This window comes from Pelobates fuscus, chromosome 7 (assembly GCF_036172605.1).
Source record: "Pelobates fuscus isolate aPelFus1 chromosome 7, aPelFus1.pri, whole genome shotgun sequence".
NCBI lineage: Eukaryota > Metazoa > Chordata > Amphibia > Anura > Pelobatidae > Pelobates > Pelobates fuscus.
Window position 1 is genome coordinate 70,898,876 of NC_086323.1, and position 16,564 is coordinate 70,915,439.

Here is a 16,564-nt window from a genome sequence, read left to right on the forward strand (position 1 = left end):
AAAAAAGGTTTCCAGTGTAAGCTATTAGCAGACAGTCAGTGTCCTTCAAGCGGCTCTGTCAGGCCTTCCTTCAGCGTGTGCCCTGCACAACCCTGCCAGCGTACTTTGACAGTTGCCACTCATATCTGGTGTCTCTATAGCGTGCTTTTACAACCAAAATTTTGTTTCCACTGTAATAGAAGAGCAGTTGCCTGCCTGCCAGCTTCTGTGTGAGGTTCTTATTGGATACTGTGCCCACTTGCCCAGTGCCACCACTCATATCTGTTTTAACAATTTGTTAAGCTTTACATTTAAAATAAATATTTTTTTTTCACTGTAATAGAAGAGCAGTTGCCTGCCTGCCAGCTTCTGTGTGAGGTTCACATTGGATACTGTGCCTACTTGCCCAGTGCCACCACTCATATCTGTTTTAACAATTGGTTAAGCTTTACATTTAAAATAAATATATTTTTTTCACTGTAATAGAAGAGCAGTTAGTTGTCTGCAAGCGTCTGGGTGTCAGGCCTACTTCAGCGTGTGCTCTGCAGACCTGTGCCAGCGTGCTTTGACAGTTGCCACTCATATCTTGTGTCTCTATAGCGTGCTTTTACAACCAAAATTTTGTTTCCACTGTAATAGAAGAGCAGTTGCCTGCCTGCCAGCTTCTGTGTGAGGTTCACATTGGATACTGTGCCTACTTGCCCAGTGCCACCACTCATATCTGTTTTAACAATTGGTTAAGCTTTACATTTAAAATAAATATATTTTTTTCACTGTAATAGAAGAGCAGTTAGTTGTCTGCAAGCGTCTGGGTGTCAGGCCTACTTCAGCGTGTGCTCTGTAGACCTGTTCCAGCGTGCTTTGACAGTTGCCAATCATTTTTGGTGTCTCTATAGCGTGCTTTTAAAACCAAAATTTGTTTTTCACTGTTATAGATTTTTCAGCGTGTGCTCTGCAGAACTGTTCCAGTGCACATTGCCAATCATATCTGGTCTCACAGTAGCTTGCACGCATAGTACCACTAATCCCCCAAAAAATGACAGGCAGAGGCAGGCCACCCCGCAGGGGCCGTCGTGGTCGTGGTGCTGTGATTCCCTTTTGCCCTAGAATAATGCCCAGTTTTCAGAAGCCACGTACCCTGAACTTGAAAAGTTCTGAGGACTTAGTTGACTGGCTAACACAGGACACCCAATCTTGTACAGCCTACGCTCGGAACCTTGACGCACCATCCTCCTCCAGCTTAGCTTCAGGCACCTCTCAAGATACCACTCACCCGCCTGCCGCCACCACCAAAACTAGCACCACAGCCGCTTTACTTGGTATGTCAGAGGAGTTATTCACACACCCGTTTGAAGAAATGAGTGATGCGCAACCATTATTGCTAGAGGATGTAGATAACAGGGATATGTATCAGGCAGGCAGAATTAAACACATGGAGGTACGGTGTGATGATGATGATGTTGTACCCGCTGCTGCTTCCTTTTCTGAGTTGTCAGATACAAGCGAAGCGGTTGATGATGACGATGCGTCCATGGATGTCACGTGGGTGCCCGCTCGGCAAGAAAAAGAACAGAGCGAAAGTTCAGATGGGGAGACAGAGAGGAGGAGGAGACGAGTTGGAAGCAGGGGGGGGGGGTCATCGCAAGGAGCTAGTGGCACAGTCAGACAGCATGCATCGGCACCCGGGGTCAGCCCGACAGCACGCCAATCAACGCATGCTGTGTCCACCACCAGAATGCCGTCATTGCAGAGCTCAGCAGTGTGGCATTTTTTTTGTGTGTCTGCCTCTGACAACAGCGATGCCATTTGCAACCTGTGCCAAAGGAAACTGAGTCGTGGGAGGTCCAACACCCACCTAGGTACAACTGCTTTGCGTAGGCACATGATCTCACATCACAAACGCCTATGGGATCAACACATGAGTACAAGCAGCACGCCTTCTCTAAGCCGCCATCCTCCTCCTGGTCCAGCATCTTCAGCCACGTCAACCACTGCTGTCCTTCTTGCCCCCTCTCAACCATCCGCCACTCCGTCTCCCGCCTTGAGCAGTTCCCGCTCATCTGCCCACAGTCATGTGTCTGTCAAGGACATGTTTGAGCGTAAGAAGCCAATGTCACCAAGTCACCCCCTTGCCCAGCGTCTGACAGCTGGCTTGTCCGAACTATTAGCCCGCCAGCTTTTACCATACAATCTGGATGAGTCTGAGGCGTTCAAAAAATTTGTAGCTATTGGGACACCGCAGTGGAAGGTACCCGGCCGGAATTTCTTTTCACAAAAGGCAATCCCCAACTTGTACTCGATTGTGCAAAAGGAAGTCATGGCATGTCTGGCACACAGTGTTGGGGCAAGGGTCCATCTGACCACTGATACCTGGTCTGCAAAGCATGGTCAGGGCAGGTATATCACCTACACTGCGCATTGGGTAAACCTGCTGACGGCTGACAAGCAAGGAATGCGTGGCATTGCAGAGGAGTTGGTGACACCGCCACGAATTGCAGACAGTCCTGCTGCCACCTCCTCTACTCCTCCTACTCCATCCTCTTCCATAACCTCCTCGGCTGAGTCCTCTTGTGCCGCTGCTTCTTGCTCCACATCAACGGCACCCCCCCAGCTCCCCAGGTACTATTCCACATCCCGGATACGGCAGTGTCACGCCGTCTTGGGTTTGACTTGCTTGAAAGCAGAGAGTCACACCGGACAAGCACTCCTGTCCGCCCTGAACGCACAGGTGGAAAAGTGGCTGACTCCGCAGCAACTGGATATCGGCAAAGTGGTGTGTGACAACGGAAAAAATTTGATAGCGGCATTGAAGTTGGGCAAGTTGACACATGTGCCGTGCATGGCACATGTGTGTAATCTGATCGTACAACGCTTTGTGCATAAGTACACAGGCTTACAGGACGTCCTGAAGCAGGCCAGGAAGGTGTGTGGCCATTTCAGGCGTTCCTACACGGCCATGGCTCACTTTGCCGATATCCAGCGGCGAAACAACATGCCAGTGAGGCGCTTGATTTGCGACAGCCCTACACGTTGGAATTCAACACTCCTAATGTTCGACCGCCTGCTCCAACAAGAAAAAGCTGTTAATGAATATTTGTATGACCGGGGTGCTAGGACAGCCTCTGGGGAGCTGGGAATTTTTTTGCCACGTTACTGGACGCTCATGCGCAATGCCTGTAGGCTCATGCGTCCTTTTGAGGAGGTGACAAACCTAGTCAGTCGCAGTTGTGTGTGTGCGTGTGTATGGCTTTCTGCCTGTGTGTGTGTGTGTGACAGGGTGAAGATTTCTTGCACATGGGTGTGACAGGGTGAAGATTTCTTGCACAGGGCGCCCAAAGGCCTAAGGCTGGCCCTGCGCATGGGTCAGTGGCTCTGCACCAGACTTCCCTCCAATTGATCAAAGTTAAAGGATTTCAAGTGGACTGATTACAATTACAGGGCCTCTAAAGAGTCCTGTATTGTTATTTGTCGTCACTACCTTCCCGCGTCGGGAGTGGGTCATTTGCGCCCCTGCTGCCTTCCTTGCATGTGGTAGCTGTTTGTCAGGGATTTGTCAATCCATATCTGCCAAGTGACCCTATGTAGGGGTAACAGTCCCTATTCTGCTCTGTGTCAGTGTGTATCATGGTCTCTGTGGACAGGGAACAGTCTCTATTCTGCTCTGTGTCAGTGTGTATCAGGGGTTTTGAGGACAGGTGTCAATCCATACCTGCCAAGTGACCCTATGTAGGGGGACAGTCTCTATTCTGCTCTGTGTCAGTGTGTATCATGGTCTCTGTGGACAGGGAACAGTCTCTATTCTGCTCTGTGTCAGTGTGTATCAGGGGTTTTGAGGACAGGTGTCAATCCATATCTGCCAAGTGACCCTATGTAGGAGGAACAGTCCCTATTCTGCTCTGTGTCAGTGTGTATCAGGGGCTTTGAGGACAGGTGTCAATCCATACCTGCCAAGTGACCCTATGTAGGAGGAACAGTCCCTATTCTGCTCTGTGTCAGTGTGTATCAGGGGCTTTGAGGACAGGTGTCAATCCATACCTGCCAAGTGACCCTATGTAGGGGGGGTGACAGTCTCTATTCTGCTCTGTGTCTGTGTGTATCATGGTCTCTGTGGACAGGGAACAGTCTCTATTCTGCTCTGTGTTTGTGTGTATCATGGTCTCTGTGGACAGGGAACAGTCTCTATTCTGCTCTGTGTCAGTGTGTATCAGGGGTTTTAAGGACAGGTGTCAATCCATATCTGCCAAGTGACCCTATGTAGGGGTAACAGTCCCTATTCTGCTCTGTGTCAGTGTGTATCATGGTCTCTGTGGACAGGGAACAGTCTCTATTCTGCTCTGTGTCAGTGTGTATCAGGGGTTTTGAGGACAGGTGTCAATCCATATCTGCCAAGTGACCCTATGTAGGGGGAACAGTCCCTATTCTGCTCTGTGTCAGTGTGTATCAGGGGTTTTGAGGACAGGTGTCAATCCATATCTGCCAAGTGACCCTATGTAGGGGGAACAGTCTCTATTCTGCTCTGTGTCAGTGTGTATCAGGGCTGGGCTTTGAGGACAGGTGTCAATGTTAGGTGATTTCTGCCCTTTATGGATTAAAAGCAGACTCTGCATCAACTGTGCAATTTTCCATGGGAGTTTTGCCATGGATCCCCCTCTGGCATGCCACAGTCCAGGTGTTAGTCCCCTTGAAACAACTTTTCCATCACTATTGTGGCCAGAAAGAGTCCTTGTTGTTTTTAAAATTCGCCTGCCCATTGAAGTCAATGGCGGTTCGCGCGGTTCGCGCGGTTCGCCGGTTCGCGAACATTTGCGGAAGTTCGCGTTCGCCGCTCGCGAACCGAAAATTCCGGGTTCGCGACAACACTAGTTATCAATGCCAATAAAGGGTAAGGCGACAGGCAGTAATAACATGTAGCCAATTGCAGATAACAGGAAATGCTGATATATAATCCACGTATGCCCGCACAATTCTTATCAGTAATCAAGTAGTTCAGAGGCAACAGACAGCAAATAGCAGCAAAAGCGATAAAAGATAATGCCGGTAATGCAGGAAATACAGGTGATGCAGCAGGCTACGGGTAATAGGTAAAGAATTTCAGCCAGCCCACGTAGCAGTAACAGCAGCTGTAGCAGTAGCTAACCACAGATAATTTCAAAAAGCCCAGACGCTCAGTCACATCATAACTCGATAGATTAGGGTATTTTGAGGTTTTTTTGAGGTTTACCCGCCAGCAGGCTTTAAGAGTCTCGGACTTACCAAGCTCATTAGTCACCTCACCTTTGGCGTTCTATAAGTCCGATCATTAGTCGAGCTGATCAGTTAGGCAGTTAGACTCAATTAGATCCTCACTTGATTTCTCGTCTGATCCAGAAATAACGAGATCCAAGAATAGCAGGGTCGAATAGCCAGTCCACCAGACCACTCAGTCAGTCAGTCCACTAACCCGCTAATCGGCTGGTCCACCTTCAGCACTCGTTATTAGGGGTAGATTATTTTAGCCCTGACCGCACTAATGCTTTTCCTCCGCTTCACTCCGCTGCGTTCGCCCCTCCTCCTAACGGCACGTACGTCAGCAAGCCATTACCCCAATTTTGACGCTTCTATTTGACTCTCAAATATGAAGAGCACGCCCAAAATTTACTATTTAGCAGTTTAGCAGCAAAACAATTAGAATTTTTACAACTGCGCTGTAACCGCACTATTTGACTCTCAGATATGAAGAGCACGCTCCAAATTTACTACTTAGCAGATTATCACCCAGAAAATAAGAATGTTTACAATTGTGCTGTAACCGCACTATTTGACGCTTCTATTTGACTTTCAGGTATGAAGTGCAGGCACCAAATCGACTTTTTAGCACTTAAAGAATTAGAATTTTTAAAACTGCTATGACACAACAGTATTTGATGCTTCTATTTGACTCTCAGATATGAAGAGCACGACCCAAATGTACTATTTAGCAGTTTAGCAGCAAAACAATTAGAATTTTTACAACTGCACTGTAACCGCACTATTTGACGCTTCTATTTGACTCTCAGATATGAAGTGCACCCCACTAATGTATTATCCCACTAATGTACTATTTAGCACCAATAAAATTTGACTTTTTAAAACTCTGATGTAACTGCAGTATTTGACGCTTCTATTGGACTCTCAGCAATGAAGTGCACCGCACTAATGTAGTAGTTTGCATAATTCTTTCCTAATCTTTCCTGAAAGAAAATGACATGTGGCGCTACGTGACTCCAGCTTACATATAGAGGCTGGGTCACATGCTGCACTGGCCAATCACAGCCATGCCATTAGTAGGCATGGCTGTGATGGCTTCTTTTTTTTAAAAAATTCTTTATTTTTGGTACGGTTGAACACCACATGTACAATACACATCGATACAAATAACGCCACCTGAACATATGCAGGAATCAATAGAAACATAAGGCACATCGTATAAGGTACATTATAAGTCTCTTGAAGCTTCGTCGATGTCATCGGCGGGTTGGTATCGAGGATTGCACTTGAGGTCGTGGTGTCCCTCCATTTTCATATATATAAAACTCAAAAAGAACTAGAATGGCTATAGCATGTGATATACATGACATTGAATATTTTACATATGTAGTAACATATCCTTCGGGCTATAGAAAAAACTTTGTCCGGCCTCGCCTGTTGGAACGCCTAATAGTGCAATCGTACATTACCAAGAAAAGCTCCCTGTAGTAGCGTCCCTGTCTAGACAGGACGAGGTCTAAGCCAAGGTAGCGGAGAAAAAGAATATGCAGCCATTCAGAAGAAATAAAGAGAGAAACGGAAAGGAAGGAAAGATAGAAAAGACATAGAAAAGCGGGAACAGGAAAGATTATAGGATGAAGAGCCAGGAAGGGAAAACCAGGGAAGGGGGGGGGGGGGGGGGGTGGGAAAGGGAGGGGATAGTAGTCGCATGTCCTCCGCCTGTAGTTCGCAAAGTAGCGCCAATAACCCCAGACCTATTGCGCTGTACGTAGCCCCGAATCTCCCTGCCCCCAAAAAGCTTGCTGCCTCCCGGAGGCCGCCAAATGAGAGCCTCAATATGCCCTCTAAAGGGAGGTAAACCGTGTTCACATCCGTCTTGCACCCAATCATAGAGGGAGGGGTCTGTAGGGCTACGCCTAGGACCCTTGCGCCCTAATCACTCATACCGCTGTCCATCCAAGGTGCCCAAACTTTATTAAATTTGGCAATTGTGCCCCTGACCTTTGCTGTGAGTTTATCCATAAGGAATGTATCTTTAATCTTCAGTAGCACTACCTGGATCGGGGGGGCGGAAGGTTGAAGCCAGACCTGAGCCAAGGCCCGCCTTGCTGCCAGGTTAATTTTGTGTACCAGTTTCTGCTCAGTTCTGGTCCATCCCTCTAGAGGTCTGGCCAGAAGGAACACCCATGGGTCCAGCTTAATCTCCCTGCCGAAGATATCCTTCAGCAAGTCCGCCACCCGTTTCCAAAATTCCTGGGCCTCAGGGCACTCCCACCACATGTGCAAATATGTACCTTTGTGACCGCAACCTCTCCAGCACATGTCCGTAGACAACCTATGCATTCTACACATCTTCACCGGGGTGGTGTACCACCTGAACATGGTTTTATAAGCTTGTTCCTGCATGGAGACACATATGGAGGATGTAGCTGCAGCCTCCCAGATCTCCTGCCAATCCACCCCCTCCAGCTCCTCTCCTAGGTCAGCCTCCCATTGTGCTATGTAAGTAAGTTCCCCCCATTCTGACGTGGATGTGCTTAAATGCGCGTATAAAGTTGTTATGAGGCCTCTTGGAAATTGCTCCTTTAGGCACATGTTTTCAAAGAAGGTGGGCGGCCGCAGCGCGCAGGCTTTATTAGCCGGGGTCTGTGCGTAATCCCGGAGTTGGAGGAATCGAAAGAAGTCAGAGGGGCGCAGAGCAGCCCTGGTCTCCAAGTGATCCTCCTTCGTACAAGTGGCAAAGGCGTTGAACGCCCGTACCCTCCAGCCCCTTAAATTCTCTAGCGTCCATTCCTGGGGGAAAAGCCTTATTCCTCAAAAAGGGAGTTAGTGGAGATGCCTGGGAGGACAACCTATATTTAAGTGACACAGTGTCCCATAATTTCATCGAATTTGCGATAGCCGGACATTCTATATGCGTCGTCGGTCTGTGTTCCCGAGGGACCCACATGAAGAACTGGGGAATATCCGGACCCATGAGGGATGCCTCCAAGTCAACCCACCTCCTTTCTTCCGGGGGGGAGTGCCAGAGTGCTACTTGTGTGAGCTGGGCCGCTAGATAATAAAAATAGAAGTTTGGTAATCCCAGTCCCCCCCTCGACTTCGCCCTGTACAGAATGTTTCGAGAGACCCTGTGTTTCCTGTTCTGCCAAATGAACTTTCCAGCTGCCTGCTGGAGCGCGCCCAGGTCCGACTTAGTGAGTCGTACCGGGAGTGCCTGAAATAGGAATAAAATCCGGGGGAGTACATTCATTTTTACCGAGTGGATTCTACCAATCCATGAGATCGGTTTGTCTTGCCAGTGCTCCATATCCGCAATAAGAGTGCGAATCAAGGGGGTATAATTCTGTTGGAAAAGCCGGGCGGGGTCCGCCGTCAAGTAAACTCCCAGATATTTAATATTACTCTTTGAGATTCGAATATTGTGTGCAGATCCCACGTGGGCAATTTCCGAGTCGCGCATACAAACAGGGAGTGCGCTAGATTTGGGTAGGTTCACCTTATAGCCGGCCAAAGCTCCATAGGACTCCAGTACCATTGCTAACGCATGCATTGATTCCGTCGGTTCCGTCAGAGTCAACAACACGTCGTCCGCGAATGCGGACACCACGTACCGCTGATCTCCTATCGAGATCCCCCGAATCTCCTGGGTACAGCGCACTGTTTGCAGCAGAGGTTCCAGTGATAGGGCAAAAAGCAGAGGTGACAGAGGGCAGCCCTGTCTGGTTCCATTGCCCAAGGTAAAGGGTTTCGCGTTCGAGCCTGCTATGCGGACCCGTGCCTGAACACCTGTGTACATTGCCTTAATTGCAGTGACATAAGCGACAGGGAGGCCAAAGTGCCGAAGAACCTCGAATAGGTAAGGCCACTTAACTCTGTCGAAGGCCTTTTCTGCATCAAGCGATAGGATCAACGTCGGGATCTTCCGAGTCGCTTGCCTCCATATAAGGTCAATGTTGCGTCTAGTATTCTCATATAACTGTCTGCCGGGTATAAATCCCACTTGGTCTGGATGAATTAAGTGTGTTAAGAAGGGGCTTAGGCGGGTCGCCAGTATTTTGGCCAAAATCTTAGAGTCATGGTTTATCAGCGATATCGGGCGAAAGTTCTCAGGAAGCGAATCGTCCCTGCCCGGTTTTGGTAGGAGAACCACGTCGGCCAATGACATGTCCCTGTCCGGTGCTCCCCCCTCCATGAGATCGTTGAACAACGTCTCAAGATGGGGTGTAAGCTCTTCACGAAAAACTTTATAGTATCCGCCCTCAAAACCATCCGGGCCTGGGGCTTTATTGCCCTTCAATGACGTAATTGCCGCGTCTATTTCGTCGGCCGTGATCCGCGCTCCCAGGACAGCAATGTCTCCTTCCCCCAGCTTCGGCATAGCCAAGCGATTCAATAAAACTCTCGTTTCCTCAATCTCGCGATGCTGTTGAGTGCTGTCGCCGCCGTCAGAGTGGTTATATAATTTGGAGTAATACTCTGTGAAAACCTTCGCGATATCGGTGGGATCTGTGCGATACGTACCTGTGGCGTCTTTAATCCGTGTGATATGGGAGTGACCCTGTCTCGGGCGAAGAGATCTAGCTAGCAACGTGTCCATCTTATTGGATTTTTCATAGTACGTCCTCTTAGACCATACCACTGCCCTAGCTGTATCATCCATAAGTGTCTCGCGTACTGACGTGCGTAGTTTCTGCACGTCCGCCAACATACTGGCGGACGGGGCAGCTTTATGTTTCTCCTCAGCTTTTCCCAAGGCCTCCAGGAGGGATGACAATAGTTGCATTTTGCGTTTCTTTTTTAACGTAGCTTCACGAATAAGTATGACCCCCTTATGAGCGGCCCATACCGTAGCCGGGCGTACGTCGGACACCGTATTCCGAACGAAGTACTCCGATAGTTCCCTGCGGACTGTCTCCACTACGGCCGGATCTTGTAGTAACGAAGTATTCAGTTTCCAGGACCATGGAGACGCCGAACACAAGTTGTCCATTGTCAACGTGACTTCAGCATGGTCCGACCAAGTGATGGATCCAATCGCGGAGTCCGAAACCCTGGACATCGCATGAGAGTTCACCAGGAACAGGTCAATCCTGGAGTAAGTGCCGTGGGGTGCAGAATAGTAAGTAAAGTCACGGTCATCAGGATGGTGGGCCCTCCAAACGTCCAATAGGCCCGTGCGCTGAATAAACGTGCGGAGCAGTTTATCTTGGCCCCCCCTACTGTGTGACCTTGGTATCCCGCTTCTATGGCTCCGGTCAGCCGCTGGACACGGGGCAGCATTAAGGTCCCCTCCTACGACAATCATGCCGTGGGGTAAACCATTGACAGTTTGGGCCATATTGTCCCAAAATGCAGCGGAAGGGTCATTGGGGGCATAAACATTGAGAAAGTGGATCGTGTGGGAATACAGACTCCCTGAAAGCAGTAAAAAGCGTCCAGCCGGATCCATTATCACATTTCCCAATCGAAAAGGGCATCTATGGTGGATGAGAACAGCTACTCCATTCTTTTTATTTAGGGCTCTCGCCTCAAATACAGTCCTGAACGTATGATCCCTCAAAGTGAACTTTGCTGGTGCTGGCACATGTGTCTCCTGCAGGAATGCTATGTCTGGGTTTATACGTTTAAGTTCTCGAAACATAAGGCGCCTTTTTCTTGGGGCATTAAGGCCCTTAACATTCAAGGATAGTAGTTTCAACGGCATTACGGTGGGTTAAAAGGTGAGCTCGTCTCAACAGGCAGACCCACCAGGGGTCGACCCATATAAAGCAAATGAGGCTCAGCGACAACCCCTCCCAAAGAGACGTGGGCGGGGAAGGGGAGAGAGGAAGGGGGAAGACTGAGGAGGGTAGAATAGAGGGGAAAAAGAAGAAGAGAACAATAGAATAATAGAAAGAACAATTGCCTGGTCTTACCTATCGCCAGGACAGGACGGGGTATATGTTGAAGCTCCTCCATAGCGCCAAAAGGGCGCCGGAGATGCCTAAACATAGACCAACTAAGCAAAGCACCCCTGGGGTGCCAAGCGAACCTATATTAGAGACAAAAATCGAATAAAGGGGGACAAAAATCCCCATAAAGGCAGGGGAAGTCGGACGGGCCGCAGGGAATGGAATCCCGAGGGACTCGCATCCCACTCCCCCGGCTCACGACAGCGGGCTGTTGGGCAAGATATCTTCATGGTAAAACTGCAGGGCCTCAACAAAGAGGGGGAAGCAACTTAGGATGCCAAAGAGGAAGGCTACCATAGCAGGCCCAGTTGCAAGAGGGCACAGCCAGGAAATACACGGGTAATATGTAAGGGGCCACATAGCGTGATAACATGACCTGAGCTAAACATGTCAAACCTCAATTTACGCATGTATAACCAGATTGGCTACATATGTTAAGTGCACAAACGGATACAACCAGTCTAGATTAAACCCTTATCCCCTGTTGCATGGTGCCTCGTGGCCGCTGAGGGCATTCTGGGGGGGGGGGGGGGGAGTGGAACACTAGCGTTAAGAAGAAGCCCAAGGCTAAAACCCCTGAGAACCTGCCTGCCCCCCAATAGAACCCATTTTGCAACGATACCGTCAGTTGGGAAGCTATTATGTAGGGGAGGTAGGGGCATAAACGGCTTTCTTCCCCACAAGCTTAAACTTGGGCCCCGTATTACAGGACGGACCGGAAAACATAGTGTGCACAGTTTCCCACATAAAATCCCCTGCCGCCCCGGGTCCCAACCCCTCCCGGCGAAATACCCCACCGCCACACAATGAGCATATAACACAATCGGTACCCGGCACAAATATATTTGCAATATACAATCCGAGGGCGCCAGGTGACTTCCTAGAGCCCAGCCCGCCGCCCACCGCCCGCCGCCCGAAACCATTCCCGCACCCCAACATCAAAACCATCAAAACGAATATAAGACCCCAATCTCGAGGAACCTAACAATAAAGTCATAAACAAAAGGGTATGTGGCATAACAAGCCAACAGTCCGCAGCTGAGGGTCAGCCCAAGGAAACTAGCGCGGGAGCCAAGGTGAGGCCCAGGGACGTGAAGCAACCCTAACCCACCCAAGTAGAACCGAGCCCACCCTCGAGACCGGGAACCCGTTGACCCACAGGAGCTATATCGGGGATCCCGCCATACTGGGCCCCAAAAAAGAAAATATAGGGAGCGGGGCTCCAGACCCACCCTCCCAAACAATATTATCCCCCCCGTGAGGCCTTACCAGCCGGTACAACAGCCAGCCAGCCTGGAATTGCAACAGGAGATCCGCCTTCCTCATTCATCTGCCGCATACCACTCACGGGGGAGAACGGCGAGGACCTCCGCCGACGCCCCCGGCACCGCGAAGTCATCAGGAGTTTGGATCCCAAAGTCGCCAAGAAATTTTGTCGGGTCGCCATCCGGGAAGAGAAGTTTAGTGCGGCCATCTTTGAAGGCCATCAGTTGAAAGGGGTGCCCCCAGGCATACCTTATGGAATGTTGCTGTAACAGTTCCGTAATCGGGCGCCAATTACGCCGCCTCTGCAGTGTCAGCGGGGTGAGGTCCTGGAAGAGAGCGAGGCTTACCCCTTTGTGAACAATCGGGCGGTCCCTGCCATACTTCATCAGGGCCTCCTTCGTTTGGAAGGAAAGAAATTTAATTATCACGTCCCTGGGGTGCCGGTCATCCGCCCTCCTAGCCCGGAGAGCCCTATGCGCCCTTTCGATGTGCCACAGATGATCCGGGACGTCGGGGAGCAGCGGTTTAAAGATCCCCAGCACGACTTCTCCCAGAGACCCTTCCCCCTCTTGCTCCGGTAAGCCCCGGAGGCGGACGTTATTCCGTCGCGATCTATTACCGAGGTCATCTATTGCCGATTCTGCGGTAAGTAGTTGGGAGGTTAGACGGTTGATTTGGGTGGCGGCAGCATTGTGGGCCACGACTGTGGATTCCACCCGGTGCTCGAGCGCCGCTGTCCGCACCCCCAAGGCCTGGATTTCGGCCTTCACTTCTGCCGTGTTGCGGGTAATCTCAGTGGCCAGGTACTCACGGACTTCCGCCAATTTAGCCAGGATTTGGCCGGTATCGGAGTCTGAAGAACCCATGGTCACGCCGCTCGCTGGGCTCGAGGGTGAACGGGGCGCACCATGACTGTGCCGTCCGCCATCTTGTGTGCCTGAGCGCACTGCTCGAGAGGCCGCGAACATATCGGTCACCGTTAGACCTGTTTCCGTCACTCTTTTCGTTTGTTTTCTCAAGGCTTTCCTATCCATCCTGCTTCCCCCACCGAATTCAGATGTTTTTAGGGATTTGTCTCTGCTTTTGTTAGCCGTTGGCACCGCGGTCGCAGCAGAGCCTCACCCGGACACGTCCAGCTCGCTCGGCCGCTAACCACGCCCCCCGGCTGTGATGGCTTCTAAGGGCACACGAGTCAAACGCTTGTTGATTGGCTGCCCGGCAGCCTTTCAAAACACGCCATTAAATCGCTGAACACCGAACTCCAACCCAAACATACAGTGATATGTCTGTGTTCGGGTCCGGGGTCCAAAAACGTAATGTTCGGTACGAACCCGAACTTTACAGTCCGGGTTCGCTCAACTCTACTCATAAGACATCACTGAACACAAATATTGTGACATTCACAGTTAAACTGCCATGCAGAACTTACATTTTTTAATTTCTAAAAGTTTTTAAATTTTCATATTAAAATGTTTCATATATAAATATTTGATATGAAATAATAAAAGTCCTGTTTTTCCTGAACAAAATGATATATACTAAGTGTGGGTACACTTAATATGAAAAGGTGCATTCTGGTTGAACAGACATATTGCACAAGTTCCAAGTTTTGTTTACATCTTGTTTTGATCACAACTTGTACAATTGATTCCGTCCTTAAGGGGTTAAAGCAAAATGTATTTTCTGATTCATGCCAAGAAACTATGGCCTTGACTTAATTCTTTTGGCTAATCCTTTCAAATAATCACAATCTATAATAAATATATATTTATTGTTTTATATATATATATATATATATATATATAATGTTTCTAATGAATTTGTTATATATATATATAATGTTTCTAATGAATTTGTACAGACGTCACCATTGTAGTTTATGGGAATTTTTGTAAATATTTAATTTAATTTTATTTTTTCTAACAGATGCTGATCACTTGAAAAGCTTATCCATAAAAATTAAATCAAGGTCATTGTAATTTAAAATACCATCAAAGCCAGGGGGGCGGAGCTTGCTAGCTAACGGAGCGGTCGCATGCACCCTGAGCTCCGACGCCGAAAACGACTGAATACCCACATTACCCCGATCGGAATAACGGGTATACGCTCCCAAAACATTACCCGAAGCAGGAGAACATGGGCAAACACTCCCGCAAATCTCGGGGCTCGGGTGAGCACAACACCCGAGATATTAGCTTTTTACTCACCCAGACACCCAGGCCTAAAATGGCGGACCGCAGGGCAGAAACACCTCACGGCTCCACATCGGCCTCCGAGGAGGAAGATCCTGAACTGGAAGAGACTCAGCTGCACACCCGAAGTGGCAGAGTTGCCCCCCAGAGGCAATCCGACCCGCAACTGGCTACAAAAAACGACATAGCCGCGATGGTGGCGGAACTCAAAACGTACATAGCCTCTGAAATGGCGGTCCTGAAAACGGACCTCAGCACTCTAGCAGGCAGGATACAATCCACAGAGGAAAATGTCCGCGGCCTCGGGGTTAAACAAGACATCACTGCATCCCAATTGCAGGGAGTAACCCTCGCATGTGCAGAGCTGACAGCGAAGGTGGGACAGCTGGAAGATGCGGCAAGACAGCGCAACCTCAAAATTAGAGGGATCCCAAACAACATTGATGCTGGAGAGCTCCCACAGTACGTCAGGAGATTACTCTCCACTACACTGACACCCAAGCAGGCTAAAGGTATGCAGCTTGACGGGATATACCGCCTCCCGGGTAGCCTCACAACCAAACCCTCGGGGTCAAGGGATGTCATTGTTTGCTTTCGAACACGAACCGACAAGGACATATTCATGGCGCAAACTAAAGGCCAATCACCATTCCTCTTTGAACAGCACGCACTGTGCTTTTTCCAGGACCTCAGCAGATCTACACTGCAGTGGCGCGCCACATTCAAGGAGGTGACGACTCAACTGCGTACAGCAGGACTTCCGTACCGGTGGAGGACCCCACGGGCACTTGTGGTAGAGAGAAGTGGCAAAAAACACAGACTCACCTCACTGTCCGACGCTAATAACTTTCTGCACTCCCTGGGACTGACTGCTACCACCACCACCAGTCAGAACGGCTCAACACACGTGTGGGATGTCGACAACGTAGCGGTCTTTACGCCCGCCAACTCGAAGGCCCCAGGATGAGGCGCCTCATGGACAGACTCTCTTTTTGCTGACACACAGCCTACAGTTATGCTTGCGTTATGCATTGTTATACTCATGCAACTGGTTTTGTTTATGTTTATGTTCTTTTCTTTTTTTCTCCTTTTACGCTCCGACTCACCTAACCGTAGATAAGTCCCACGGGACAAGCGGCCCTACGAGGGTAGTTCATGCCTTTGTGCAAAGCGCTATAACCAGCAAGCGCTCCTGAAATGCACCCCCCCCCCCACAGGCTCCGGGGATATGGAGCTTACTTAACTCCCCACCGGGCTCAATCCGCTTCCGCTGTTTATGTGCACAACACAGCCCTTACAAGCTGACAGGACACCGTTATGTCCATTAAACACCCGCATTGGGGTTCCTGGGAACCAAAACTTTCGGTTACCCACCTGCCACTAAGTTCTCCCTTCCATGCCTTGGCGTGGCTCATTCACCGAACCAAAATTTGGCAGTCTCACTGACTAAAATGTCCCTCCCGGCAACCCACCTTGCGGCCGGCTATCGGTGGCAAACGTACAAATGCATACACAGTGATAGCCCTAGCATGTTCCTCACGTTCTAGCTGGCCTTCCCTATGTGAAGGGCAGTAATAGACTGCAACCACACTAATATCACGACACTCTTCAACATTACTGTGCAATGTACAGTTTTCCATCAATGCAACATGTTATTATCATAAAAGGTGCCTTATCGCTGACATATGTTGATACCCTAAAGTTATCCTTAACTTATATTTTAAGTATAGCACTAATTGTCTTTATATGCTTGTTACCCATCTTGGCACTACAAAAATAAAGAATTTAAAAAAAAAAAAAAAATACCATCAAAGCCATTACCTGTTGCAGTCCAAGTAAATGTCATTTGGTTCCTTGAATGACTGCATCCAAATCAGTAATTTTGTGTGGTTCAGTAATTTTGTGTGGTTCATAGATATCTGGCTGGGATTCTAATGTCTTTGGTTC